Source organism: Pinus tabuliformis, chromosome 6, assembly GCF_031772625.1.
Source record: "Pinus tabuliformis cultivar Carrire ecotype Pingquan chromosome 6, CPIR1, whole genome shotgun sequence".
In the NCBI taxonomy this organism is placed as follows: Eukaryota; Viridiplantae; Streptophyta; class Pinopsida; order Pinales; family Pinaceae; genus Pinus; species Pinus tabuliformis.
This window is the reverse complement of record NC_142292.1, coordinates 969,842,178-969,870,156: the sequence shown is the minus strand read 5'-3', so window position 1 is coordinate 969,870,156 and position 27,979 is coordinate 969,842,178.

The window sequence follows — 27,979 nt, the reverse complement described above, 5'->3', positions numbered from 1 at the left end:
GGGACCAAACATAACCATTTATGCTACAAACATCATAATATCAATAGAGAACATGCATAACCATTAATGCTACGATCATCATAATACCAATAGATAACAGACATAACCATTAATGCTATCTTCATCATAATATCAATGGAGAACATACATAAACATCACAATCACTAATAATAGAGTCATGTGTTCGGATCCTCAACCTGAGGTCCTCAAAGAATAAAGTGTGGGCCTTAGGACTAAATAAATGTTAATGTCATATCACTGTCAGTCAACTAGAGTGGAGCACTACATACACCCCCTCTTAATAATAGACTTCGTCTCGAAGTCCTTGGAATAGGTAAGGAAAACAGTGATGCATCTCCTCGGCGTCCTCCCAAGTAGCTGAACTGGGACTATAGTTGTCCCACTGGACCTTAACCTGGTCCACTAACCGTCGTCTAAGCTACAAGGTTTGTTGGTCCAATATGCAAACTAGTTTTCCCATTACTGTTCCCTCATCTGAAACCTACAAATGACCAAAGTCAATAACATGCGAAGGATCTGAAATATAATGACGTAAAACAGAAATATCAAACACATCATGTATACGTGCTAAAGATGGAGGTAAGGCAAGACTATATGCCACCGACCATTTCCTTTCTAAGATTCCAAAAGGTCCCACAAACCGTGGAGACAATTTTTCTCCCTTTCTAAATCTTATAGAGCTTTTTCTGGGCCTTACTCTCAGGAGCACCCCATCTCCCACTTCATAAATTCGGTTTATCCGATGGGAATCAATGTAGCTCTTTTTTCGATCTTGTGCTTCTTTTAGCCTCCCCCTAACCATAGTCATTTGTTCTTCCACCTCTTGCACCATTTCTGGTCTTATTAATACTTGGTCCTCTAGTCGGTCCCAACTGAGAGGTATTCTGCAAGGTCTTCTGTACAAGAACTCAAATGGTGCCATCTGTTGGCATTTTGGCACAGGTGCGGCACTACGGTACATGTGTTGTCCTTGATGGCAACTCTCTTTGATGACAGATCTCAGTCCAGACTACAAGAATGAAGAGAAATTTCATATACGCAGGTTCATTAAGCCCAAGTTGCGTATACACATTGGTACGCTATATACTAAGTCGCGGATACGCAGTCTCGCTATATACGAAGTCGCGTATACACGCAGTTTCATGAACAGAAAAGAGCGTACATGTTGAGAAGCTTCCCTTTGGTCCGTGGTAGTTAGTCCTCGGCACTTGAGCCTATGTTTTTGGACCAAGGTATCTCGACAGTCGTGTTGATCCCGAGTTTTGAAGTTGATGGTATTGTATTACTATGGTTTTGGACCGTGGTATTGAGAAGGGCCTAAGACTATATAAGGAGAAGAAGATCATTAGGCAATTGTATCGAAAAAGTCTTGAATATCTAATGAAGAAAGAGATCTAGTATGAAGGTTCTGGGTTGATGATGCATTGCTTGATCCGAGCTAAGGAGAGATCACATCGGTTGATGGAAGACTAGATCTAAGGATAGATCGGGATCAAATTGGTTGAAATGAACTATCTTTATATGGTTGATTATGCGTATTTTTAGATCTGCATACTGACGCAATATTATGTTCTGGGTATGACTGATGTCTGGTTCAGCTGCAAGTTATGAGAAATTATTTTTAGATCTGTACGCAGGTTGTCTTTGGTAAAAGCGCGTGTATACGCGGGTTGGTTTCATTGAAGTAGCGTATATATTTTGAAGCTTAATTTTTGGGTTGCAGTTGGGTCTGACTGTTATTGCAGAGTTCTGTAGTCTGCTCTGTGTTCTGGTGACTGGGTGTTGACAGGTTTTCAGTGGTTCAGTGATGCAAAGATTGATGATGCTAGTATTGGTTGTTTTATGCTTCAATGATTTGTTATGAAAAGTGAATGAATCGTGGTCTTCAAATTGTAATGTTGTGCTTCAGGAGTATCCAGTTTGAAAATTGATGAAAAGTGGTACCTGAAGGAAAGAAGATTGTAGGCCAGCACCTACGTACTAGAAACTTAGCTAGTACCAGAGCAAAGGGGGGTTGGAGCTCCCTTCCAGGAGAGTTTGGAAAACGAGAGAATGTTGTAGCCTTCTGCAGGTTGTAGCCTGCGTACTAGTATAAGGCTGCACCAGTACAAAAGATTGTAAACTGAAGTTTCTTATTAAACAAAGATAGATACGACTTGCAGCAGGTGGTTTTCACCCACATTTGGTTTCCACCTTATATCATGGTGTTCATGTGTGTGGCTTTTGTGTGATGATCTGTTCTGTTATACTGCACCTGTTTACTTTTAATATGGTTAATAATGTCCTGATGCATTTACTGAAGATAAACTAACTGAATCATAAGATTTCTGGTTATACGCTGGTTGCTTTAGACACAGTAGCGTGTACACGCTGGTTCACTTAACTGAAGTAGCGTATATGTTTCTGAGTATTGAAAAAGTTTTATTGATCTGATAATACTGATTCCCCCCCCCCCCCCCCCCCTCAGTATTATTTCCAACAATTGGTATCAGAGCAGGTCCTTCAGAGAAGCTTGATCGCTTGAAGGTAGATCGTTCATCATGAGCAACTACGAGAGAGAAGCATCAATCAGGCCACCGGTTTTTGATGGGACAAACTTCAATTATTGGAAGGTAAGAGTTACTGCCTATCTTCAATCTCTTGGTACAGAAGTTTGGGACATCGTAGAGACAGGCTACACTTTTCCTTCAGCTACTCCTACAGATCCAGCCGAGAAAAAGAAGTATGAAACAAATGCAAAAGCTGTCAGTACTCTATTAGGATGTATATCCCAATCGGAATTCATGAAGGTAATGCACTATAAATCCACAAAAGAAATATGGGACAAAATTGTCACGAGATATGAAGGATACGAACAGGTAAAGCGTGCTAAACTTCAAACTTTCAGGATTAAGTATGAGACTCTCAGAATGTATAATGATGAAAGTGTGGCTAACTATTTCCTTAGGGTAGATGAGATTGTTAATTGCATGAAAAACTTGGGTGAAGAAATAAAAGAGGCTATTGTGGTTGAAAAGGTTCTAAGATCATTGTCCCCCAAATTTGAATCTAAAGTGTCTGCAATAGAAGAAAAAGAAAATCTACGAATTCTTACTATGTCTCAACTTCACGGAATTCTAACTGCTTATGAAATGAGAAAAGGAGGTCCATCAGACAGAAGAGAAGCTGCTTTCAAGGCTTCAGGCAAAGAAGATTATTATGAAGCAAGTCACGTGCCAGAAGATGAAGAGGAAGAATCAAATTTTGTCAGAAATCTTCAAAGGGGTTCTGGAAGGTTCAGAGGTAAGTTACCTTTTAAATGCTTTACTTGTGGAAGAGTAGGTCATTATGCTGCCAAATGTCCTCACAAAGATAAGAATGACAAGGGAAAGGAACCTGTTAAATGGAACAAGAAACAGAATGAAAAGAAGAAAAGCTATTACACTCATGAAGATAGTGATGGTCTTTCAAATAGTGACGAAGATGAACAGGGTTATAGATATAAACTTTTAATGGCTTTTGAAGATGATGACTACATGGATGCTATAGATGTAGAAGGATTTTATGAAGAAATGAATAATCTCAAAGTTTGCTTAGAAGAGAAAAGTGATATTATTGATTCTCTACAATGTCAACTGGCAGAAAAGGAAAAACATCTTGAAAAATTGGAATGTGAGATTGTTTGTCTTAGAAAGGAGATTGAGAAAACAAAAGCGATTAATCTTAGATTTGTTAAAGGATCTGAAACCTTGGATGAGATTATCAATGTGCAGCGTTCTCCTCTGATCAAGACAGGTCTGGGATATAATGGAGAAACATCTCAAGCTTCTACCTCTAAAAGTTATCTTGATGCATCAAGGAGGAGCGAGCAAAGACCAAATAAAAGTCATCAGGTGAATCAGGGACAGTTTACCTCAAGAACAAATAAAGACTATCAAGAAATTCGGGGACAAGCGGCCTTAAGGACAAACAGAAGCTACAATCAGCCACAGGTAAAATCTTCCCAATTTGCCCCAAGAATGGATGTCAATAGAAGCTACAATCGGTTGGATGATAGATCTGATTATCGGAGAAATTTCTTTAATGGCCAATGTTTTTCTTGCCATAACTTCGGTCACAAAGCAGCTCAATGTGTTGCCTACAAGACAATCATGACTAGAAAAGCTCAAAAGCAAAGAAGTATGACTGGAACCATGAAAAGGACTTATAACAACTTTTCGGTTCTTGAAAATGAAGTTGAATGCTCTATTTGTAACAACTTTGGTCATGAAGTCTCTGAATGCAGGAGCAGGTTCTGGAAGACAACTCAGAAGGAACAAACCTCAAATGTCAGAACATGGAGAATAAAGGAACCACAACTAGAAAGATGTGGGATAGCCTTTTATGCAGAAGGTCAAGAAAGTCTGTGGTACATTGACAGCGGATGTTCGAAGCATATGACAGGGGACAAAGAAAAACTTGAATCATATACCGCATTAGAAAAGGGAAAGAAAGTTTCTTTTGGAAACGATATCTCTGCAGCCATAAAAGGAAAAGTCGTTGCTCCGTTGAAAGAGAAGGTCAAAGCTGGAAATGTTTTGTATGTTGATGGATTGAAGCATAATCTTCTGAGTGTCAGTCAGATGTGCGATCAAGGAACAGAGGTAATATTTAGATCAAATGGATGTTGTGTTCGTGATCTTGATACAGGTGAAACAGTGATCAAAGGAATAAGGACTCCAAATAATCTATACATATTTGAAGAAAGACAACAACAATGCTATTTGAGCAAGAATGATGAACACTGGCTATGGCATCGGAGGTTGGGGCATCTAAGCTTTCCACAAATAAGGAAAGCATGCAAATATCAGGCAGTTCGTGATCTTCCAGATATCAAAATTCCAGACAACACCATATGCAAATCATGTCAGTTTGGAAAGCAAACCAGAACTAATTTTCCTGAGAAGGAAGGATCAGCTAGCATGCCTCTTGAGCTAGTACATACAGATACATGTGGTCCATTCAGAAAAAGTACACCTCGAGGAGAAGAATATTTGATATTATTCATTGACGATTTCTCCAGGTTTTTCTGGTTAGGACTTATGAAACACAAAGATGAAGCATTCGAAAAATTCAAATCCTTCAAAGCCTTGGCTGAAAATGAATCAGGACATAAAATTAAGTGCCTCAGATCTGACAGAGGTGGGGAGTTTACCTCGAATGAATTTTTCGATTTTTGTGAAGAACATGGGATAAGAAGAGAATTCTCTACAGCTATAACTCCTCAGCAAAATGGAGTTGTGGAAAGAATGAATAGAACAATCCAACAAATGGCTCGTGCTATGCTTGATGAATCAGGTACTCCCGCAACTTTCTGGGGTGAAGCTGCACATGCTGCAGTTATTATTCTCAACAAAACAAATGTCCGAGTAAACAACACTCAAACTCCTCATGAGCTCTGGTGTGGTAAGACTCCTTCGGTGAAGCACTTCAAAATCTTTGGGAGCAAATGTTATATTAAGAATACTGATGAGCAACTTGGCAAACTTGAACCAAGAGCAAATGAAGGCATTCTTCTTGGTTATTCTCCACATAGCAAAGCATACAAGTGCTACAATAAAAGATCTGGCAGAATTGTTGACAGCATTGATGTTGTGGTTGATGAGAAGGGATACATTCCTAGGCAAGTTCATCATGAAGACATCGAAGAAGATGAAGGCTACCCTCAAAGATAGAATGATGAAGAAGAACCTCAAGAAGAAGAAGAACCTCAAGAAGAACTAGAGGAGCAGACAAGAATAGAAGAAAATACTCCATCCAGATATGTTCAGAAGAATCATCCAGAATCTCAGATTGTGGGGCAGAAAGAAGCAAGAGTACAAACAAGAAGAACAATTGCAGAAGCTTCAAGCTATTTGGCATTACTCTCTTCCACTGAACCACAAAATGTGAAAGAGGCATGCAAAGATGAATGTTGGGTCAAAGCAATGGATGAAGAACTTGAGCAGATCGAAAAGAACAACACTTGGGAATTGGTTCCTAGACCAAAAGATAAGAATGTCATAGGGACAAAATGGGTCTTCAAAAATAAATTGAATGAAAATGGAGAAGTAATTAGAAACAAGGCCAGACTTGTTTGTAAAGGGTATGCACAGCAAGAAGGAATAGATTTTGAAGAGACCTTTGCTCCTGTTGCAAGACTTGAGGCCATCCGAATGTTCCTTGCTCTCTCAAGCTTTCAAAACTTCAAGGTATTTCAAGTGGACGTGAAATCAGCCTTTCTGAATGGAGACTTAGAAGAAGAAGTATATATTGAGCAGCCAGATGGTTTCATCCTTGGGAATGATCCAAACCTTGTATGCAGATTGAAAAAGGCTCTCTATGGTCTCAAACAAGCTCCTAGGGCTTGGTACTATCGTTTGGACAAATATCTTCACCAACAAGGTTTTTCAAAAGGATCAGCAGATAGCAATCTCTATATGAAAGTTGAAAATAACAAATTGCTAATACTTGTTCTGTATGTAGATGATATTATCTTTGGCAGCAATGAAGAGGCTATGAGTCAAAACTTTGCCTTGGTTATGCAGAAAGAATTTGAAATGTCATTACTTGGAGAATTGACATACTTTCTTGGATTGCAAATCCAACAAAATGAAAGAGGTATTTTCTTGTCTCAAACCAAGTACCTCAAGCAGATCTTGAAGAAGTATGGCATGGAAGATTCAAAGCCAGTGTGTACCCCCATGGTTACAGGATGTAGCCTCAGTGCAAATGATGTATCATCAGCAGTTCACCAACCAACTTATAGATCCATGATTGGGAGTTTGCTTTATTTGACAGGTACCCGACCAGATATTATGCATGCAGCAGGAATTGTTGGAAGATTTCAAGCCAACCCAAAGGAAACTCATCTTCAGGCAGTCAAAAGAATCTTCAAGTATCTTCAAGGGACTCAAAACTATGGCTTATGGTATCCTAGAGATACAGATCTCACTCTTCATGCGTACACAGATGCAGATTGGGCAGGAAGTGTGGATGACAGGAAAAGCACAAGTGGTGGTGCTTTCTTCATGGGTTCCAGATTAGTATCTTGGTTCAGCAAGAAACAGAGTTTGATTGCTTTATCTACAGCTGAAGCAGAATATGTGGCTGCGGCATCTTGTTGCACACAACTTCTTTGGATGATGCAGACCTTGCAGGATTTTCAAATCACTTGCACTCCACCTGTCTCTATCTTATGTGATAATACAAGTGCAATCAGCATTTCAAAGAATCCAGTCATGCATTCAAAGACCAAGCACATACCAATCAAGTATCACTTCCTCCAGGAACAAGTGCTTGAACAAAAGGTCAAGTTGGAGTATGTTTCTTCTAAAGAACAAGTTGATGATATTCTCACAAAACCACTGCCCAGGGAGACTTTTGAATATCTCAGACAAAAGCTGGGAGTAGTTGATGCTTCATCCTGCTGTTGAAGCTTGTCTGTTCTAAAGAAAAGTTGGTATACGCGAGTTGTGTAAGGGATATCCGCGTACATACGCTGATTTATGCAGGTGAATTCGTGTATATGGAGTTCTGAACATCAAGGGCAGATTCTGGTTGGAGAAGGTCTGAGATGGGTATGCCAGAGTCCTTCAGGCACAGTTTCAGGGGGAGCAGCAGGAATAGTTTCAGGGGGAGCAGCTTAAAGCATTGTTGGCATTTAGATGCTTTTGGTTCTAGTTCACAACTGTTGGTGGTTTCAGGAGAAGAAAATCTTGGTTGCTGATCTAAAAGATGATTATCAGATGCTGCTGGTGACTTTCATAAGTCTTGGTCTAGACTTTTTCGTCTCTATGTCATGTATCTCTTTTGTGATATCTCTTCTATGGTGTCAAGGTCATGTAACGGCCTATGTTGGTTTCCCCACTATGACTGGGATGAATGATGTAATGTAATTGGTTGTTATATGTAAATTTCTGATGTATCCCCTCTTGGTTGGGAGTATGGATGTATGTATTGAGTCTTTTGGTGATAGGAAGGTCCTTTATGATGTATAAGTCTTGGTTCTTTTTGAAGAACATCTTTTGCAGATCTTGCCTACAGTCAGGGGGAGCATGTTCAGCACAGCAGAGCAGAGATATCAGCATGTTCACAGGGGGAGCACAGCCCTTTGCCCTTGATGACAAAGGGGGAGAATGATTCTAAGGATCTTGGGGTTGCCATCAAGTCCAAAGGGGGAGATTGTTGGCATTTTGGCACAGGTGTGGCGCTACGGTACATGTGTTGTCCTTGATGGCAACTCTCTTTGATGACAGATCTCAGTCCAGACTACAAGAATGAAGAGAAATTTCATATACGCAGGTTCATTAAGCCCAAGTTGTGTATACACGTTGGTATGCTATATACTAAGTCGCGGATACGCAGTCTCGCTATATACGAAGTCGCGTATACACGCAGTTTCATGAACAGAAAAGAGCGTACATGTCGAGAAGCTTCCCTTTGGTCCGTGGTAGTTAGTCCTCGGTACTTGAGCCTATGTTTTTGGACCAAGGTATCTCGACAGTCGCGTTGATCCCGAGTTTTGAAGTTGATGGTATTGTATTACTATGGTTTTGGACCATGGTATTGAGAAGGGCCTAAGACTGTATAAGGAGAAGAAGATCATTAGGCAATTGTATCGAAAAAGTCTTGAATATCTAATGAAGAAAGAGATCTAGTATGCAGGTTCTGGGTTGATGATGCATTGCTTGATCTGAGCTAAGGAGAGATCACATCGGTTGATGGAAGACTAGATCTAAGGATAGATCGGGATCAAATTGGTTGAAATGAACTATCTTTATATGGTTGATTATGCATATTTTTAGATCTGCATACTGACGCAATATTATGTTCTGGGTATGACTGATGTCTGGTTCAGCTGCAAGTTATGAGAAATTATTTTTAGATCTATACGCAGGTTGTCTTTGGTAAAAGCGCGTGTATACGCGGGTTGGTTTCATTGAAGTAGCGTATATCTTTTGAAGCTTAATTTTTGGGTTGCAGTTGGGTATGACTGTTATTGCAGAGTTCTGTAGTCTGCTCTGTGTTCTGGTGACTGGGTGACAGGTTTTCAGTGGTTCAGTGATTCAAAGATTGATGATGCTAGTATTGGTTGTTTTGTGCTTCAATTATTTGTTATGAAAAGTGAATGAATCATGGTCTTCAGATTGTAATGTTGTGCTTCAGGAGTATCCAGTCTGAAAATTGATGAAAAGTGGTACCTGAAGGAAAGAAGATTGTAGGCCAGCACCTACGTACTAGTATCTTAGCTAGTACCAGAGCAAAGGGGGGTTGGAGCTCCCTTCCAGGAGAGTTTGGAAAACGAGAGAAGGTTGTAGCCTGCATACTGGTATAAGGCTGCACCAGTACAAAAGATTGTAAACTGAAGTTTCTTATTAAAGAAAGATAGAGACGACTTGCAGCAGGTGGTTTTCACCCACATTGGGTTTCCACCTTATATCATGGTGTTCATGTGTGTGGCTTTTGTGTGATGATCTGTTCTGTTATACTGGACCTGTTTACTTTTAATATGGTTACTAATGTCCTGATGCATTTACTGAAGATAAACTAACTGAATCATAAGATTTCTGGTTATACGCTAGTTTCTTTAGACACAGTAGCGTGTACACGCTGGTTCACTTAACTGAAGTAGCATATATGTTTCTGAGTATTGAAAAAGTTTTATTGACCTGATAATACTGATTCACCCCCCCTCTCAGTATTATTTCCAACACCATCTTGATAGAAATCTGATAAATAATATTGTAAGAAAATTCCACGAGGGGTAAAAACTCCTCCCATCTCTTTTGTTGGTCCATCACATACATTTGAAGCATGTCTTCGAGGATTTGATTAGTCCTCTTTGTCTACCCATCTGTCTCAGGGTGATAAGAAGTGTTGAGTTCAACTGGGTTCCTAAGGTTTCTTGGAAACTGGTCCAAAATCTTCTTGTAAACACTGCTCCCCTATTAGATATGATCTTCCTAGGGACTCCACGCAATCTCATAATCTCATCAATAAAAAATATAGCTATTTCTGGTGCCTTATATGTAGTCTTAACCGGTATGAAATGGGCGCTCTTGGCTAACGTGTCCACCGCTACAAATATGGAATCATGTCTTCTTGAGGTCATTGGTAGTCCCACAATGAAGTCCATTGATATAACTTCCCATTTAGATTCTGGTATCTCATGGGCTTGCAATAACCCTGTTGGATGTCTGTGTTCAGCTTTTATTCGTTGACACTCTAAGTATCTTGCTACCAAGTTCACGATGTCCTTCTTCAACCGTTTCCAAAATAAGAGTGGTTTCAAGTTTGCACTCATATTCTTAACACCAGGGTGTGACATGTATATTGTGCGATGTTCTTCGTTCAAGATTAACTGGTGTATATCTTCATTCGATGGTACATATATCCTTCCCTGAAATCGTAGTAGCCCATCATTATCAAGGGAGTATTCTTCATATTTTGGGACCCTCATTTCATCCTTCCTCAAACTTTTGCTAACCTCATAGTACCAAGTGTCTTTAAATTGTAAATCAACTAGTTTCTCCCTCAAAGTTGTCTTTAAAGGAATCAATGAAAATATCCGAGACCTCCTACTTAAAGCATCAACCACCCTATTTACCGTTCCTTTTATGTAAGTGATATCAAAATAATATTCACTAGTTAGCTTAGACCATCATATTTGTCTTACATTTAAGTGGTCTTGAGTGAATATGTGTTGTAGCCCACAATGGTTAGTCCTACGATCAAACTTCCTTCCTAGAAGGTAGTGTCTCCAAATCTTTAGCGTATAAACAATTGCTACCATTTCTAGATCATGGGTTGCGTAGTTTTCTTGGTGGGTTCTAAGTTTCCTTAATGAATAAGCTATTACCCTTCTTTCTTGCATCAACACACAACCCAACCTGTAACTCCCACGAGATGCAAGGCGTTTCGGTGAGGACCACATGATGGAGGAGTGGACGAGCTAGATGAAATGAAGTGGCTGCAGATGAGGAAACGAAAGGCTACATGTGAAAGCGGCTAAGTGTTATGGATGGGCGGAGGTTTAAAGTGTTAGGCGGTCCTAGGTGGGGGCGCCGAACGGGTAAGCCGACGTGCGAAATTGCTGAACGGTGGGCCAAACGAAAGGTCAATTGGGCAAGCCAACGTGAGGCAACCATGGCAATGAAAGGTATAAGTGGATGGAATGGAGGAGTCATTAAAACAATCATCAATCAACCAAGCATTCAAGCATCCAAGTGTGGAGAGCAAGGAAGTGCAAAGTTGGTTATGAAATCTGGGTAAAGGTGCAGACGGACGAGGGCCGAAGCACCCCAGCTAAAACAAAGAGTGGTCATTCAAGGGAGCGACAGTGCATTTTGGCGAATGGTCGTTCAAGGGAGTGGTAGGGCATTTGGGTGAATGGTCATTCGAGGACGTGGCAGGGCGTCCAGGCGAATGGTCGTTCGGGAAGTCATTCGAGGGCATGGTAGGGCGTCTGACCAAATGACACGAGTAGCTGAAAGGTCGTGCAGGAGTTCGCGTGAAGGCTTGAACGAAGGTGCGATGGGTGTATCATGCAGGAGTTCAGGCGGTGAGTCGAACGGACGCGGGCCCGATAAGAACAACTTGCCGGGTGAAGAGTCGGGCGTTTGGTGGGAGTGCCCGCCGAGTTGGAGAGTTGGGTGTTGAACGCCGGGTGAGGGTGCATGAAGGTGTCGGGAAAATAGTGAATGACAACCGACTGATGAGTTGAACAAAACATGCCGGCGGAAAAGTTGACAAACATGTTCGGGCATAAGTGCAATGGTGAATGAAATGAGAAGGCGTTCAGTGGAACGTCGGGTGAACAAAGCGTTCGGGTGAATGTGCGGGAAAATGATGAGCTAGTTGTCGGGTCATTCGGGCGGCCGGGTGGGCGCACCCAACCCGATGAGCTAAGATGAACGAGATGCTGATTGTGAAAAATATTCTAAGTGTAAATCTGGGGTTTCCTCAGGATTGAACTTGTATATTGTAAACTGTTGTTATTATTATTAAGGGCAGACTCATTGCAGGGAGTTTCCCCTCCCATCTATATTATTGTGCATTTCATGTTAATGTTGATGAATGTTTAACCGATGTGTTATAATGAATGAAACTACTTGGTAAAAGTGAAAAATAAACTAAGTATAGAAGTAAGGCGTAGTCCATGACTGTGAGTATTGGTGAAAAGAAAAGGGTCAGTGGTGCCGCACCTCCTATAGTGCAGTTGGAAGAGTACTGCCAGTGTAGGGGCATGATAGATGGTATCAGAGCTGATCGGGACAAGGAGTTGATCCCATTGCACTGGCATGACAGGTGGTATCAGAGCTGATTCAGAAATCTGAAGGGCGATTCAAGTTTGCAAAGAAAGCAGATGGTAGGAATGGTGGAAGGACCTCAGGTTATGACAGGTGAATCTGGCCATAATGCGGGAGAAGCTTTCCTGAAAGAAGTATTGGAACAAATGGAGGAATTGGGTTCTATTTGGACTTCAATGAAGGCCGAGAACATGCAGGTTCATAAAGGCTATGCGAAGATAAAGGAAGAACTTAAAGAACTGAAGGACCAATAAAAGTATACAGAATGTAAGTATACACAAACGGAGGATGCAATGAAGAATGAATTTCTTGGTAAGAAGATTGTTGTAATAGAGTAGGATGAGCTCGACTTCATTAACAGACTTTGGGACTACTACCAAAAAAATCAAGCAGATGTTCAGAGGCTTAGTTCAATAGAAGAAGTCAATGGGTACTTGATTGGTGCACTTGAGGAGAAAGCTACAAAGTACGATGAGGATGTTGTAGATATGACAACGATGGAGGAGGAACTTGAAATTGTTCAAGTTGAAACAGGATCATGTAGTTTGTAGACATTGGTGGATGAGGAAACTCATATGGAGGAGCCTCATGATGAAGTAAGTACTAATACTTGTGTTTCAGTGAGACTTTTGGAAGATGAACCTGTATGCAGGGAAGAGAAAAATCAGTTTGCCCATGCAAGGGAAGATCTTACCATGGATGTCTACAAAGAGACCGTGTATGGAAAATAAAGGATCATTGACTGTTGCAGGGATTGTTGGGGTTGACTATGACCTTATGAAAAAAGGTATGAAGGCCCGTGACAAGGGAGGAACAAGATGATCGTTGCAAAGGAATGGGTCATGCTTTAGCCATATGGAGAAATTGGCTAAGTGCCCAGCATGACTCATGAATAGATTGGAGGAGGGCACACACTTGAGTATGATGATACTTGGGTGGAATTCTCATGGCTGAGACCAAGAGGAAGCCTTGGTGGAACCTTCAGTGGGGGAGCCATGGTGGAAGAGACTCATGAGACGATATGGTTGGGTGACCAAGTTCACTAGACCAGATTGCAGACTTGGATGAGGATGACCGATTGTTGTGATGGGTCTACTTAGTTGAACAACATGGGCAACTTAAGTCATGGAAATCAAGTTGGATACATGAAGCATGGCAGGCTTATACAGGGACATTATGCAGGAGCACTTGTAGAGGGACTATTGACTAGTTCTAGGCTCAATAAAAAAGATCATGTATTCTTGTTTTGAAACTTGTAAATCTTTCACGTTTTTTCTCTTTAACCCAATCCTTGGATTTTTATTTTTTATTTATATTCTCTATGTGGTTCATGGACCCCGGAGATCAATGACTGCTACATCCGTGAAATATTTGTACTAGGAAGATCCACCCAAAGGGATCACTTCATGTTCGCTCAATCACGAAGCTTGACCTCGAGCGTGTCGAGAGAATTGAACCTGTGACCTCTCAATAACAAAGGCACTTTAACGAAGGGGACTCAACTGATTGAGCTAATTGTTAGGGCTCCCAATTCTGGGATATTCATATATATTTCCTATGTATTTTGAAATGGAAAATAGCTACCCTTGACCTTGGGAAATTGAAGATACAATGGTCTTAAGGGATATAGCAACAAAAAACCTTCATGTCTCCTTGGTGCTTCTAAAAGAGTCAATTAAGTTACTTAACGTTTCAATACCGTTTACTATGTGGGTGTTTACATCTCCACCTAGTGGTTAGGGTTTAGGGTTGGGAATTTATTTAGCTGGTGATGGTGGGTTCATGTTCTATCATATGTGCTCCAGGATAATATACTTTATGCGTTACAATTTAATAAGAAATAAACACATTTTTTAATTTTCTTCTTAATTTGTAAAATTTAAGATGTTCAAACATAGAAATTGGTTAAATAAACCTACATCGAATTGGAAGGAATCATGAAGAACATATCTTCATAAGTACCAAAAACAATTAATGGTGATAATATAAAACCCCCTTGCCCTTGTCACATTCATATGAACCCATCCTCTAAACAATGAATGGTGACAATAGAAAAATCCCTTGTCCTTGTCACAATCATATGCACCAATCCCCTACGTTATAACTCAACTTCTCCTGCTAAAAACACACACACACCATATCTTAGGAATATTCACGAACTTGTGCCCACTTTTTTATTGTTCATGGATAGAGGAATACACATGTATTATTAATGTCTGTTCATTTTTAGAACATGCACATGTTCCTTCAAATCCAACTTGGTAATTTATTTGGTAAATTTAAGTAGTGTTTCAGACATGATTGAGGATAATGTAAAAGAAACACATGCACACTTTTAAGAACATTTTATTCCTATGTGAGCACATTATTTTCTTACACATCATCACTTTTTCACCCATCAAATTTGTACAAGGGCCTGTAAGCTTCTAACAACACTTCTTACTAATTCTAACCTCATGATAATACACTACATATGCATGAAACACCTATTTTATAAAATGTTGCATATAATTTTCTACTTGATTCTTGAGTCAATATCTTCGATGAATTTGTGCTTGCCATTTTGGCCCTCACTCAACTGCAGGAAGAATGGGTTTTAATGAACAAGCGGAGAGGCTCCACGGACAAAAAGCTCGCCAAAATGTTGAGAGATTTTAGTTAATGCATTGGGATGGCGGGTAATAAGAGCAAGGTCACATGGTGGAGGCACTAGAGTTTGTAACTTGAATCATATAGAGAGGAATGCTATCTGCATATTAATGTGATTATCACTCCATCGCAAATTGATAAATCCTCCCTTATATCTTCAATTTAAATTTAAATTTAAATTTATAAACTTAAGGTGATTTACAAATGAGTTGTATCTTAAAATTCAATTTAAATTGATTTACAAATGAGTTGTATCTTAAATTTCAATTTAAATTGATTTACAAATAAGTTGTATCTTAAATTTCAATTTAAATTGATTTACAAATGAGTTGAAAGGGGGATTTTATTTTAAATTGATTTAAAAATGAGTTGAAAGAGGGATTTTTTTATTTTATTTTGTAATTATGATGAATTGGTAAGTTGTTTAAGTAATTTGCAAAGTTTATAATGAAAATTTTCAATTATCATTATAATTGGAGTATATTTATAATGAAAAATTCCAATTGTCATTATAACAGAGAGTATATCTCATAGGTAATAACCCAAATACATCAATAAATTATTTAGCAAGATTCTAGACCCAAATAGACTCTATCCCAAGAGTCAATTAAAAAAACAAATCATTCTATATATATATATATATATATATATATATAGAACTCAATAATAATTCAATTGAGTAATAGCCCCAAGGGTTAGCTCAATTAGTCGAGTCCCCTTTGTTAAGTATCTCGTCAATCAGGAGGTCACACGATCAATTATCTTTGATGCCCTTGGGGTTAGGCCCTGCTAGTCTGGCCGACAGGCTTTAAAAGATTCCCTTCGGGGTTGATCTGCCCAGATTTTCTGTGGATGTAGCGGCCACCCGTGAACCACCTCTAAAAAAAAATCAATTGAGTAATAAATTAAATAATAAGTTAGTAGCTTTTTTTTAGATACGAAGGAATGGAAATTCAAGTAATAGGTATATACACCTTGTAGCCAATTAGTTATTAGCTATTATATTAATAAGACTTACTGCTCTTTTTTTTCATTAACATAAAAATGTCAATAGATTTATCCATTTTTTTAAAGAAATATATATAGCATAGAAGAGGTTTGTGGATAGATACTTTTAGTAACTATGGAAAGATAAAGTTGTGCCTTACTACCATGCATGTCTATGATATATATTAATATGTGATAATCTTTATGCATGTGTATGATATATGTTGCTATGTGATAATCTTTATGCAAGAAATGCTCTTCAAACCTCCATGCTCAATTACAAAGTCTAGTTGTAAAGTTAATGTTAAATAAAACATTGACATAAAGTGATTAACACCCCCACAAATTTTACTATGTACCACATGGTTTAAATTGACATAAAGTTGACATACCACTCTAAATTTTACTATGTACCACATGGCTTAATATTGTAGTAGTAACAACATTTATTATTTTTCATAAAAATAAAAAATTAATAATAAAAAAATGTGATTAAAAGTGGAAAGTAAAAAATGCATGTGATAAGGAGCAAGAAGAGGAGATGTATTAACATGGAACAAAATTTTACTATAATTTTTTGTGAAACAATTCTCACATAAATAATAATCAATATAAAAATATTTATTATAAAAATAGTAGATATAAAGATATTTGATTGTGTATTTTTTTTAGTAAATTTACAAAAAAGTTCTCATGGAAATGTTGAAAATGGCAACAAGAAATGCTAAAAATAGCATTGCTATAAATAGCAATTCTGGTACCAGTGTTGAACATAGCAACAAGGAACGAAAAAGAAGTGCTTAAATAACATTGCTATAAATAGCATTTCGGGATGGATTCCTATTTTAGATAGTCCCTGAACTAAAATTGAGAAGTAAAATTTGAATTTGTTCTTAGCAGCTGTTTGATTAGTAATTAATTAATTCGTCTTAAGTTAACTGGTTGGAGAAAATCAAACATGAAGTTTATGTGAAGACATGCAACAGTTTCTCCATTGATTGAGGAATTTATCCCTTAGTTAAGGAGATGAGGATGAGTTGTAATTTGAGTTGTAATTAGTTAGCTTAGTTAACTGAGTTAAGTCCAGTTAGATTAGTTCTAACCATTTGTAGAATTAATTGTGAGTTCAGTTAGTTAATGCTTGCATGCATGTAACCGCTGCTCTCTAGATAACTGAATGTTCTCTCATAAATAACTCATGCATGTCAGTTCAGTCAGAGACCTAGCTGAGATCAGAGGATGGGACATTGTACTATCAGTTGGAGGATTTTTCCTACATAGGAAACTCATCCATGCAGAAGGAATTATCTCCTTCAGGATTTCACAGTTACTACTGAGCCAAGTGAGCAGTGTGAGGTGGGAATTCACACAATTGGAAGCACTTGACCCCAGGAAAAACTGCGCAAGGAAATAGGAGGGTTGGAGGGCAAAGGAGAAGGTTTATGAGAAGCCTTTGACTATCTATGAGCAGCAGAGGGATTGTATTGAGAGCTGGATAACTTCCGAGCTAAGGCTTTGTGTAATCCAGACTATTTTCCACTTGTATGATAATACAGAGATTTGGGTTTTAGGCTGATGCTTTCCCCATGATTGTTCTTCTGTGTTCACGTGTGTATGCTTTCTATTCATCTGTTATATGTGTTCCATTTGATCTTGCTCATAATCGATTAAGCTTTCGTAAAGTTTGTTGTAGAAGTAGATCTAGTATATTGCTTTAGTACATTGCATTATCAGTTGATCTACAGGTGAAATTTGTACATCGTATTGGAGCAAAGGTGATCAAAGTGGAGAACAATACACAAAGAAGGGAGAAGTATGAAGTTTAGAGTTCCTGATTATAGAAATCGAGTTCTTATCACATCTCGATTTCATCAATGGCAGTCAAAGGTTTGAGACTTAAGTATGCCCTTGATGGCAGCTCAAATTATATAGCCTGGAAGGATCGCATGAATGTGGTATTAGAGGATAATGGTTTGAAGGACTTCATTGATCGAGAAGTCCCCAAGCCTACAGCAACTAGTGCCCAAGAATTGGTAGAATGGAAGACATGTGTGGCTAGAGCAAGGAGAATCCTCCTAGAGGGAGTTTGAGACCACATTGTCTTGAGCCTCCATGGGAAGGAGACACCGTTTTCGATGTTGAAAACATTGAAGGATCTATACGAGAATAACAGCGATCAGAGGAAGCTGGCGCTAAAAGACAAGCTTCGGAAAATAAAGTGTGAAAAGGGCGACATGATCTCTACATTCCTGAACAATCTCACCACCTGCATGGATGAGCTTGGAAGTATAGGGATCATGACAGCTGATGATGACATGGTGAGTCTAGCTCTCCTCGGTCTTCCTAAGAGCTGGCATATCTACCAAGACTTGGTAAATGGAAGAGAGAAACTACCAGATTGGGAACGACTTTGGTTGGATCTGATGCAGGAGGAGATAAGAAGAAGCACCAGAGATGGTTCTTCATCCAAGGAGGATGAAGAAAATTGCGCCTTAGTGAGTAAGGCAAAGAAAGGGAAGGAGAAGGATTCTCATCCCAAATCCAGTTCTTTCCATCGTGGGAAGAAGTTTGACAAATCAAAAGTTTGATGCTTTCATTGTCATGAGGTGGGCCATTTTGCTACAAATTGTCCACTGAAGAAATCCAAGAAAGGGTCCTTTGAAGGATCACAAGGTGAGGCATTGGCCTCAAAGTTCGAGTTGGATTTCACAATCATTGCATGCATGGTTTCATCCATAGTGGGATGTGGTTGGTTTCTTGACAGTGGAGCTTCTTTCCACATGACTGGCGACAAGAGTTTGTTCAAGAACTTGGAGGAGAAATATCTCCAGATACTCATAGTGATGGGTAATGATGAAAAATATAGTGTCTCAAGTTTAGGCATGGTTGTTTTTCAGAGGAAGCATGGAGCTCGCATTACCTTGACCGATGTCAAGTATGTATCAGGACTGAGGAAAAATTTGGTGTCAATCGCAATACTGGAAGACAAGGGCTATGATGTAGTCTTCAATAAGGGAAAGGTTTTCCTTAGACACATCACCACTAGATAGGTGAAGCAGATCGGTTCACGAGTCAAGAAACTGTATGCTCTTGAGGTTCAAGATGCATGCAAACCATTGAGGAGCAAGGAAACTGTTAGAGACTTGGTGGTTGAGATGGAGAGTACACTACCTCTGAACATGCAACGCTAGAAGAAGTCTCTGAAAATTATGGAGGAGCCACGATTGGTGAAGCAGCTTCAGGAGGTTGTAGAGCAGCCACAACTAGGGAAGCCGAGAGGAGACATAGTGGAGGCATCCTCTCATGCAGAGACCTCCAGTAGGGGGAAATTTTGAGCCAAGTGGGCAGAGGGATCACATGCATCCATACCTCCAAGTGTGAGGTGGGGCGATGTGACGAGATAGTCTCATGAAGGCTGAAATAGGGATCCCTTGCTATGGGAACCCCGACAAGCGAGTAACAGGACTGGCTGAGTGGGTAGAGACAGATGTAGATGGAGCGACAGAGAGAGATATAGTGCAGGTGTCCCAAGACTGTGCAGAGCTAGCAAGCTACAACAATGCGAGAGGCACATGATTGTTGCACTAGTGTAGGATGGCATAGAGAGGTGTGCAGTGGTGTGAGATGCATGGAGTGTTACAGCAACTCAGAGGTCAGAGAGGGAGCACTTGTCAGCAGCAGAGGGAGCTTCAGCATCAGAGGATGTTTCTAGCCCAACAGAGAGGTCAATTGGGAGTTTTTTTGTTTCTAGAGTTGCTGGAGCAATAACACTTGGAAGAAGTGTTGCATGCAGAACATTCCAAAGGTTCAGGATCAGGTTCGAGTTGAATGCCTTTCTTGTTGAGACGAAGTGTTGAAAATGGAAACAAGAGACATAGTCAATCCCTAACATGATAAGAGGGGAAACCCTTAAGCAAAATGCTTGTGTATTGGATTGATTCTTCTATGCTTTTTTTTATAGCTTTAGCTTATAGTTTATGCTTAATAGACTAACAGTTTGGTTATTACATAGTTCTTACAATTATCGCTTGAACTACACACGATCATGTGAAAGGGGAGATTCTCATCTCAACCTTAACTACCATTAAGAGGACATAAATCTAAGTGTTGGAAAATCCCTCTAGGGGAAATCTTCAACATGATTTGTGGGATATTGGTGGCACTATTGTTGTAGCAATTGGGCCATCTTGAAAGAGTAGATCCTCCTAGTGGAATTGGATTTGTCACCTATTATTCTAGATTGGTTTGAATAGGATAGTTTCAACTCCAACTTCTCATCACTCTTAGTCCTCAAAGGAAAGTTGACAAAAAGATGGTGATGTATCTCTCATATATAGCATTCTCACAATTAACCACATTTTCACACTTTCCAAGGTAGTTCACACTTCCCAAGGCAAAGTAGTTGATGCAGGGTTACCCCCGCTTACACCCACAATATGCATATACAATGCATAAGCGCATCAGTCCTAGGAATTTAACTCACAAGCGAGTCAAATCTTCAACCATCAATGGTTAAGGCCCCTTTCATAGTCTCAAGTGAAATGATTTATAGACTAATAAATTTTAACCCTTAACTCACCTTTTTGTTTATATCGGAACTCAATCACTCCTTATAAACCTTCATTAACCTTTATTAACCCACAAGTCGCATATATACCAAACCCCATATTTTGCTTCGTTATATCGGCCTAGCACGAAACCCTCTCTTTACTTTGGTTATGCGTAAACTTTACCCATAACCCTTTATCCACGCATTATTTCTATTATGCCCTTTTAATAGAAATAAATACACACAAATTCACCTTTAACTCAGGACTTTAACTTTATGGTAATACAAAGGAAATAACCTGCTACGAAACACTTAAGCCGTATCTCAAAATTTATACATCCACTTCCATAAATCGTCGGGTCCACACTCTCGGTCTATTACCTTTATATTCTGTAGTCCTTTCCTCCGATCTCCAATCAACAACTTGCGTTATAACCTCTGTCATTGATCTATCCTTAATAGATTTGACGGTTCACCCCAATTTCGGGTAGATACCACGCATGGGGTTTAACCTCCCGATAAAGCAGTTTCCCCTCTCCACTACTCTGCTACATGTCTCGTTATGAATGGAATCAGAGCCAAATGGAAGAATACCTCTTACGTTCTTTCTTCCGCTCGAAATCCACTTTCCTATATAAAAACCGCTTCTTCGCGAGTTATCTTCCATGCGCTCTTTCATGCGATGACTGTTGATCTTTGAGATCTAATGGTTCATATGCCCTATCTCTTCACTTCTCTGCTCATTCCTTTTCTTTAACTTTAATTCATCATTCAGTGTTTTTCCTTGTGGTTTTGGGTTTTCCTTTAGGGTTTCGGCTTCTGCTCTTCCGCTGCTCAACCTTTTCTCTGAGCTTAACTTTTGCGAATTCTCACTTCGCTACTTCTCCAGAGCTCCACTCTGATCTTCAACTGGATTCAAAGATCCCTTTATGATTCCTCTGAATCATTCTGCTCCTCTGTGTGTCCTTTAGAACTCTGCCTGCAACCCCTGTTATAGAACCTATGAATTCACAACTTATATGTAATTCATTCATTAAATACTCATTCACACAATTACACAGTTAGGAATAAACCTTTGTATATATAAATATGAAAAATTGATTACATATCGAGACTCTCTATCTCTCACAGGCCTGATTTTCAATATCAGTGGCCTCCCCTTTCACTCTGCCCGTAGGCTTACATTTATACATAGGAATTTATAACCAATTTCTTGGTTTAAATCATTAATCTACTAAACTGAATCCTAAATGTCCTCTCTAGTTCCTCTAATCATGAAACTACCTTAAGAGTTATTATTGACTTCTAACTCTCTCGTCATTATTAACCACTCATGTTCTCCTTCATTCGAGAGCATTTACAAAATATCTAACATCATCTAATTAATTCCTATCCTACTCACTCAAAGGCCTAAATATTACATTAATTCAACACTTAGGAATCCAAATTCCTTAAAACACATGACTCCCCCATGTCTACTAAAATACAATGATTTTCCTTGGGTTGAATGCTCCTACATCAATAGTCTCGAAAATCAAGCCTTAGTGGTGCCATATATATATATATATATATATATATATATATATATATATATCTATCTATATATATATATCTACCACACCCCTTGGCACTATTATACACTCAAATATCTTTCCAAGTGTGCAAGAATATGTCAATTAGATTTTAGATGCAAAAGTTATGCCTCACAGAAGTTGACTTATCATGTTTGACCTGAGAGGATCCCACATCATCCCCCTTTACTTATGGAAAATGGGTTAGCCATGTGGGACATATTAATAAGACTCTAGGAGAGTTGAGTTTTAACGTATTTCAAGGATTGAATGTGCTAAATCTAACCCCTAGTTGGTCATCGAGTTGTGTTATAAATTGGGTACTAGGAGGAAAAGGGGTTCGATTCTATTCTAGTGCATTTTGTTCCATAGTAAAGAAGAGTAGTTGAGAGTGGATAGGGAGATGGATTGTTTTCTGTAGTAGTTAATTAGACATATGTATAGCTACTTTTTATTTGCATTATTATTTAGTGAAAGAGAGAGCATAGTAGCCTCACCTTCCAGCTTGGTTTTCTCGCGAAAGGGTTTACCAGGTCATATCTTGGTGTTATTGCAGTTTGTGAGTGATTGTTTTATATTTTTTCTATTTTTATCATTTATATATCATATGCATTAATAAATCCATAAATATAAGGAAAGTTAACCCTCATATTATAGATTTTGGATTTCAATATATTATATTAGGTTTGTTGTGACAAACTGTCTAGTGGAATACATGGTAGTTTACCGATCAAACTTCTTAGTAAGTCCACATGTTGGGAGTGAAAGTATAATGTCATGTCCTGTCCATGCTAGAGAACCCAAGAAAATAGAAAACACCAAATTCACTTTGTCCTCTCTGGGTTGTGTGTAGAAGGGATTGCAAATCTAGGTTTGAGTCACCTCCAAATGGTATTTTCATGAACAAAACCTCTCCTTATTTGACCATCTACTTGCCTTTTCACGAAACACTCCCTTGATTTTTTGTTGCCTCCACTTTGTAGTTCACTTGGTCTCTTTTTCCTAAAATGTGTACACAATCCTTCACCACATTGTCTTGGTGTCAAATGAGTCTTCCTTAAGGTTAAGCATCTACTAAATCGTAACTCAATCAATAACGATAAATATGTGGTGTGATCATAATTTATTGGTTCGTTGGTTACCTATGTGAAATTATGGAAGTGTGTGCCATATGAGGAGGGTTTTTAAAGATTATTTGTCACTAATAATGTTTAAGAAAAAGACAAATTAAACCTTAATTTTAGATGACGAGATAGCTACTGCAATAAGAAATCTTTTGGGTGAAGCATTGATTTTTTTTCTCATGTAACCTAAGTTTCTCAAGGATGAAAGGAAGAATCTTATACTTATTATTTTCCTTTGCCTCTTTGGTAGAATAAAAAATTGGACCTACTTTATTAGACATCAGTGTCACCTCACCGTTCTTTGACAAAGGGACCTTTCTTTCATCCTCCAAAAATCATTCTTTAGCTACAACTTCTCCCTTTGCTTTATCCTTTTCTATGTTACCTACCTCTTAGATGAATTGCATACCACCTTTGGCATCATATTATCTAACAATGGGCCCTTCACCTTTCAAAATATCTATTGGAGCTCTTTATACTTTCCTCTAAACCCACATTCTAATTGGTCTTGGATAATATTTCCAAACATGTCCAGTGACATGACAATTCAGGCATATATAGTCCAATGATTGCATAAACTTCCATTTACCTCATCCTATCTTGATTTCCTCTAGAAGACACTCTCGAAGGTCCAATTCCACCAATATTAACAACTTTCTTATCAACTTTGGACTATAAATTCAATGTTCTATCTATGAACTTGCCTTAGACCATCTCTCATTGCCTTTAAAGCTTCTCTGTTCCAAAGTTCCATGGAAAGACCTGGAAGTTTCACCCATATTAGTTGAGCAAACCTTTTATCCTTCTGGAAGTAAACCCTGGCATTCACTTCTCCAAATGTAGTAATGGTGTACACCAGCACCATTTTATTGCTAATACTTTTTTGACATTAGCCTCAGATTGAAACTCCAAGGCAAACCAACCATAAATTAGGATATGAAACTTCAAGGTACACCATACAACCCTAACCATACCTTCTCCATCCATGAATGTAGAGAATCTAACAATAGTGATTTCTTAATAAAGTTCCCTATTAGGACTTTCTCCATTATAGAGGTAGTCTTCTCCATACCCACATGCTCACCCATGTCCTACCTTGCCTTCTCTTTTTTTGCTCTAATGCACTTCCTTTTATGTTTACTTCTTAGAACCCCTTATTTTTCAAGGTTCCCCTCCTCACCCTGCTCTCGCCCCCACCCCACTCCCACCCCCACATTTCATGTACACCTCTAGGTTGTGCTTCTTATGACAAAGCTCTTAATCCCCAACAAAATATTGTACCACAACCTTCCTCAAAACCTGAGCTCAAAACCTCATTCTATACAAGTCTTTCTAGAACTTCTTCATACCCACATGCTCACCCATGACCTACCTTACCTTCTCTTTTTTTGCTCTAATGCACTTTCTTTTATGTTTACTTCTTAGAACTAGTTATTTTTCAAGTTTCGCCCCCTCACCTCCCCACCCACCCCACTCCCACCCCCACATTTCATGTACACCTCTAGGTTGTGCTTCTTATGACAAAGCTCTTAATCCCCAACACAATCCTGTACCACAACCTTCCTCAAAACCTGAGCTCGAAACCTCATTTTATACATCTATCTCTAGAAACTTCTTCCCTCCACCTCTACATGGATAATTTGTAATCGAACATGTGATCATAACTTTCTCCCTGACAACGTCCGACTTCCTTTAAAATTTTATTATTAGGTACTACCTTGAAATCATTGATGCCTTTATACCATACCTTGTCAACTTGATCAAATTAATTATTTGTCGCATCCTCCTCTGTTGGAACCTCTGTTGAATGTTTATCTAGATCTTCTAATGTTTGGTTTATAAGCTTTTCCTCTCTTGGAATCACCTTGTCTCCTATGGTTTAGATATAGTAAGATGACTTGATTCTTTACTTTTCTTCTGGCTAATCTTGACTTCTTAATTTGAATCGAGGACTCAAACCATATTCAATTTGTTGATAAGTTTGTCCCTAGAACATAAGATATATTTGAGAAATACCTCCTCCCTCTTCGAGTAAGCCACCAATGCCTCCATCATTGACCTTCACCTAGACATATCACCACACCACTAATTTACTTATTGTTGGATAGTATTCAATAATCTTTATCAATCTCCACCTATAAACATTGACTTTTAAAAGAATATAACTATTCGTAGTCAAATTGTAAGGCAATTGCAATTGGGTAATATTTATAGTGTTCCTAACAAGGTGAGGGTAGCTTAGCTAGTTCGTAAATGCGCACAGAAGGAGTAATTTACATTATTGTTTATTCCCTATGGACTTTCACAACCAATTTGGTATAAAATTAAATTCGAACATATAGTCATCCACAATTTGGTGAGAGTGTATTTGTCCAAGTAGTGATGGGCTGAACGGTTTCTTTGGATACACGTACTCTTCTTTCCTTTTGGTATGGTCCATGTGGAGTTCATTGCATTCAATGAAATAAAAAATGTTCAATCCCTGTTCAATACGAGATTGAAAGGATTGTAAATACAAAATGTTCAAGATTGAAGGGATTGTCATAAAGATAAAATAAAATAATTATATTTATGTCTAATTATTGACCATAAAGTAGGTCAAAAGGATTGTTGAGTACAATGATGTCTATACAAAACTAGAGAACCAAAACTATAGATACAATGCATGAAGTAACTAATATCTAGCTCTCGTAAAGAAGATCCAAGGGCTAATAAGTTTGAGGATCAAACCCATCTTTCCTAACATCCAAGGCTGAATGAAGAACACTGAAGAAACTCAACAAACTTTGTTGGCCCGATGAAGCACTAGTGGAAAGTGTGGTCGGTCCACTAAATCGTTACATTGGGGAGTTCGCTCGTTGTCGAGGTCTGAAGGACCTAGTTCATCTCCTAGGAACGGATCTAAGACGTATATGCTGTTGAGATCTTGTGTGGTGGGGTGAGGTCCAATGAATATTCAATGATCTAGAATCTAGATGTGTACTAGTATCCATCAGTCTCTTGGTGCCCTTGTCTGAAGGCAGTACCCTAAAAAATGTTGTGATCCTCTGTGTGGGGTCCGGTCTAATGGGAGACTGAAGAATATGCACTCGGACCCTGAAAGCCTCTTGCATATATAGGGCCAAACATCTATGATCAAGATACCTGAAAAAGTCGGTGAGTGTCTAAGAATCTATGAAAAAGTAATGGAGCCTTCCTTTGATCTCGTAGTAGACAGGGCATCCAAAAATGAAGTGCACCTTGATATCCACTTCCTGAAAATGACATGCCTACAGATTTTTTTTTGTCTATCAATTTGGTGGTCCATCTCTACCTGAAGTTTACGAGAACCTACTCTGAATTGGCCTAGAGGAATGCGAAGAGCATGCATTGAGCGGCGAAGTGTATATTGGGGTTGAACAATGAGCCCGTCCCTCAACTCCAAGAAGTTCTTAGCGTAGAAGGTCATCTTTGGGTGCAACCCTCCTAGAGCATTGACCAAGGTGACCTGGACAAACTACCTATAGATTTCCTCCCTGATGATCTTGTTCAACTCCTGTGTAGTAGGTAAAAGGTGACTAGGTGCATCTAAGGAATATCAGAAAGGAGGGAGACGATCCAATTGAATGCCTACTGACTCTAAGAGATTTGAAACTCCTGTAAACCAACATCTGGCTCAGCATGAGGGAGTAGAATGAACAACAGTCTCAAAAGAGCAATATGCAAAGTAAGGATATTGGTCCTTACTCTTTATCAAGCCTACAAAGCTTCAAACACGTTGCAAAAATGAAACTAATTTGAAGACCGTCTCAAGCCGAAAAGGATGAGCTCCAAACTTTGCAAGGATGATGTATTGAGGTATTGTCTGTTTGCATCCAATGATGCAGCGAAGAAGAAGAATCTAGACTGTCTCAGCTGAAGCCTAATTTTACTAATGTAAATAGGATCCCCAATCTCTGTGCCATACAGAACAGTGGGACGGATCAAGGTGTCCATGAGGCTCAACCTAGATGAGATGTCATGGAAGTGATGTTGAAAGCACCGTATCTTAAGAAGGGCTAAGGATCCATATCCTTTGTTGATCTGAGGCTAAAGCGCTGGTCGCAAACTGAAGTGAGGACCTGAGAATTGCACCCCCAAGTAAGTATACTGGTTGGTGATCTCAACCTCCTCCCTCTAAATACGAAGTAAAGGTTTGAAGTTCTCTTCACCCCATTGAATATCATTACCTTGGTTTTACCTAGGTTGACCGTCAACTATCGAAGATCACAAAATAGAACTAAGGCATCCAACTACTTCTGTAATCCTTCCGAGGATGAGGAGAGGAGGATCATGCCGTCAGCGAAAAGTAGAATAGATATCAACCCCTGATGAAAAAGGTAGTCATCGATATCGTAAATATGCTTGTATAGGAATACCTTCGACTCATCAATATAAATCCCAAACAAGGTAGGGAAAATTGTACAACCTTGTTTAACACCAATGGTTGATTCCATTAATCACAAACAGTCCGATCGAATCAAACATTTGGATTTGAAACTACTAACTAGTTCAGCCTATTCCCTTCCGGAACAATAACCCTTTTACAGGTGCTCTTCTCTCAAACATATTTGAGTAGAACTTTCTCTTCAAATCCACGAACACTACTAGAATTATGTACCAATTATTTTCTTTTTTTTTGGACTAGTGCACTACGACTCCTAGAAAACATTCCATGGTTAGCAACAGGCAGCAGGTAGCAACTTCATGGTTTCTGCAAATGAGTAGAATCAGCAGAACCCAACTCCGAAT